Raw genomic sequence first — 4,291 nt, 5'->3', positions numbered from 1 at the left:
CCACGCTCTGGTGGCATGATAAATCACTGTGCGGAGACCATAATAGTTATGAATATGAAATTCACAGGGCACGTGTGGACTTGAATGGAATGTCAAACTGATGCCATTTCTGGCATTTCAGGGCTTCTATTTTAACTAACTCCTCCTTTTCAGATTGACTTCAAATTCAATCACTTGTCCGTGGCGTGGCGCTGAATTTCCAAGTTTCACAGTGAAGAGTCTCACTATGAACGCACAATTCTTTGGACGGTGTCTGAAACGCATGAGGACGTAGAGCGGTCTCCCTCGGCTTCCGGCGATGAGGGCTAGGGCGTGGGGCTACGTGGCGTGGCACACAATAAAAAACACACAATACCCTCTATGGTTCTAGTCCTAACCCTGTCTAAGCTGTTTCACCATACAGTAAAGATTGGTTGTGTTAAGAAGTGGAAGGAAATCTGTCAAAATCACATTTGTCAAAGAAATAATCTTAAAGCTGCAGTATGTAACTTGAGCAAGATACTGAACTGTGCACTGTACTCGGTGTGTGAATGTGTATGAATGTGTTAGTTTCTGTTCGATGGGCTTTGCCATCGCTGTGTGAAAGGGTAAAAAGCGCTTTGAGTTGTCGGAAGACTAGAAAGGCTATACAAGTATAGGTCCATTTACCATTTACTGTCAGAATATAGTGAAAGTTTCAGCAATAATGACACAAAGTTGCTTTTATGGAAGTTACCTACCTCCTTAAGGTCACAATGAACCAATTATAGAGGGACACACACCAATCTTAGCCTTTTTTTAAAAATTGTATTCGAATAGATATTGCATTTATCATGCAGATAGTTGGATGTGTAAGTCTTTGAAGGAATGTTTTCTTTAAGGTCCCAGGTGATATTTTTTGAATGATTGGTAACTTTTTGCAGAGAGAGCAGCAGCATGTGTCAGACATTTCAGTGATTTATGTAAGGAACTGGGCATGAGGCCTTATCTGAGCCTGTCTGTATGAATTATGGGAACAGCTAATAGAAGTTTCTCACACTGACATGCACAGTTTCTCTCAACATTCTCAGGTTGCCACTCAGCGTACGACTCCATAAAGATTAGGTCTAAAACATCCTTTTCGTTCCCTTTTCTCTCCCCCACCCTGAACAAACCATATTTCAGTCTAACCCCAGATGCTGGCCTATTTCTACCTCCATGTTCTGTCTTCCTCACTCTATAAGTCATTTTTAGTATACACTTGTTTTATATTAGACTCAGTAGCAGACTCATGTGTTGCCCGAGTTTTTCTTCCCAGTTGCAGTGAGCTTTACATGGATCAGCACCAGCATTCTCAGTTTTACAGTCTGTAGGTGAGGAGCATTTTGCAGTAGTGGGAGAGTTTCTCAAATTGTACAAATTGTACAAATTGCAGCATGGGTGAAATAATGTTTTGTTGAAATTGGTGGAAAGAAATGAGGTAAAATACTTAAAGCTGATCTAGTCAATATTTCTATATCAACAATAGATGAAATGATTGCGTATAATGTAAAACTCTGATTGACCTTGTTTCCAGCTGCAGCAGACAGCTTATTCATAAAGGGTGTGTTTTTGAAAAAAAATCTGAATTGAAAAGATGAGATTTCCCAAGATTTGTGCTGTTCACACTGTCATTAAAAAAATCAGTTCTTAGACACATATGACCATGAAAAGCAGATTCCAGCCTCTTTTGCCTGCGGTGTGAACAAATAAAGTGAAAGTGAACACTTTATTAGAATCAGTAAATTGGCTGCAGCTGCAATTTGCCTTCAAAATAAAAGCAGATATTTTAGTCCTTAATAATGTCTTGGCGCCAAGCAGAATCACAATTAGCATTCACTCCAAATTACATAATGAAATAATGACATTAAATATGAAAGGCAACTTCTGTTAGTATAAGAATAATGAAGTTCCTTTGATTCTCAAATAAAGTTTTATTGTGAAGGGAGCAAGAGGAAGTTTTAGTTTTTATAATGTGGGTGACTTTTCACTGGTGTGGCCACCAGAGCTGCTGCAGGTTTGACTGAAGAGTTGTAGCTCTCCTTGCCTAGACTCACAGCACTGCACGCCTGTTCAGCTCTCTGATGGATTAACCTGGAGCTCTTATTTTGTTAGTACACAGGTAGGTCTCATGGTATAACAAACTGCTATTAATATTAATGTGCACACAGACTGTCTTTAAAGCTTTAAATTAACATTTGAATAGAGAGAACTCAGATTTATTACTTAAAATTATTATTATTAGTAGTAGTAGTATGAAATATTATTATTATTATTAGTAGTAGTAGTATGAAATATTATTATTATTATTATTAGTAGTAGTATTATGAAATATTATTATTATTATTAGTAGTAGTAGTAGTATGAAATATTTTTATTATTATTATTATTATTAGTAGTAGTAGTATTTGACATACCATTCATGGAAGCATTAAAGCAGGAGTAGAGGTAATGGTATTTTGGAGCTGTAGTGGAAGTATTTCAGTGGGAGCAGCGGAGTAATAATAATAGCACTAGGTTGGTAGCAGTAGAAAATAAGAAGTAGATATAGTAAAATTATTATCAGTAGTAGTAAAAGTAGTAAAAGTAGTGATAATAGTGGTGGGTGATAAGAAAAAAAAAATATTATGGCATAAAATCAAGTGAGATATTGTCTGTGTCAGTGTCTGGATAAGAGTGACCACAAAATAATTTCTGTTTCTGGCTAATACGTCAGTTACATTCCTAACAAATTAAAGTACTTTACTGACACCCTCTGTGCAAGTTGTCTGTATGCAATCTAACGGTTTATTTAAGTTTGAATCTGAGATGACAGGAGGAAGGACTGATACTGACTGATGTCTATGTGTATGATGTCAGGAATATTATTTATTTTACTGACATTTTAGATTGGTTTCCAATGAGATATTATTAAGTTTGTATAGAGACTTTGATGTTGTAAACATTACTGTTGCTGCTCTGGAAATTACATTTTTCTTGCTAATGTCTGAGTGTAATGTAAAAAAACTGCAAACTGTGTAGGTTTAAAAAAATAAAAATATTGTTCCGATAATAGTCTAACATTATGTAAAAATGCATTTTTTACTTTAAGTTTTTTGTCAAATAACAAAACAATTTATTGGTGGAGGAACCCCAAACCTCTCAATCCCCCATCATAACCACAGCAACTAACCCCTCCAGAAACCTATAGGGAAACCCTGACATTTACATATTTATATATAACGTGGGAGGAGGGGGGCACTTCAAATGTGGTCACCATTGGGTCTGATTACATTGATGCAAAAATCCTATCAAATCCAATGCTGCCATAAAGTCTGGCTTATTGAATGACTTAACATACAACCAAAATCATTAAAGCTGCAGTAGGTAATTTTTATAAAAATATTTTTTTGCATATTTGCTTAAACTTTTACTATATCCTGACAGTAGTACAGGAGATTGATAATCTTTGAACTAATCAGCTTCCTCTGGGTCTTGCTAGTGCTCCTAATGACATTTGCAAGAATCCACCAGCCCTGAACCAAAACAACCAATCAGAGCTGAGAAAGACATAAAGACGCTTTAGTCTGGAAGCTTGAAGATAGCAGATTGTTGAATCTCATTTCCAGGGTCCCACAACGTCTGTATTTGGGTGAGGAATGAGGAATGAGAATCAACAATTTCAGCTTATCTTTCTTGGCTGTGATTTGTTGTTTTTTGTTCAGTCCCAGTGGATTCTTGCAAATGCCATAGCAGCACTAAGTTTCACTAAAGTTTCAGCATATATGACAAAAAGGTTTTATAAAAGTTACCTAGTGTAGCTTTAAAGGGCTATACATTTAAATGAACTAGGTAGTGATAATGTCAGCAGTAGTAGTTGCAGTGGTAGTATTAAATGCAGCAGTAATAGCAGTATTTCTTGTAGCTGCAGCAGTAGATGCATCAAAAACATTCATATTACCAACAGTAGTATTAGCAGTAGTTATAGTTGGTAAAAGCAAATAGAGGTAATAGTAATGACAAACAGCATTAGAGCTATAACAAGGAGCAGATAGCTGAGTTGTGTGACCTGTAAGCCTGCCTATCATCATAACATTGGAATTCCACTGCGTCATCTGTGAGCAGTCATTGCAGTCTTGTCTTCCCCTTGTGTCCATGTGAAATCATTGCAGCCTTTGCTGCTCTTGGATGTGATGCATGGCTCATGTCAAATGACTGGTGCTGTCCATTATTGTCTCACAGAAGCACCATTTACCATTAATGCTGCTATACACATGCATTTCTTTACACCCAGGCTGAGCAGCTGGACTGAACA

Source organism: Morone saxatilis, unplaced genomic scaffold (assembly GCF_004916995.1).
Source record: "Morone saxatilis isolate NCDOM2014 unplaced genomic scaffold, NCSU_SB_2.0 Contig9, whole genome shotgun sequence".
Lineage (NCBI taxonomy): Eukaryota > Metazoa > Chordata > Actinopteri > Moronidae > Morone > Morone saxatilis.
The sequence above is the reverse complement of the archived record's forward strand: the minus strand, read 5'-3'. Positions refer to the sequence as shown.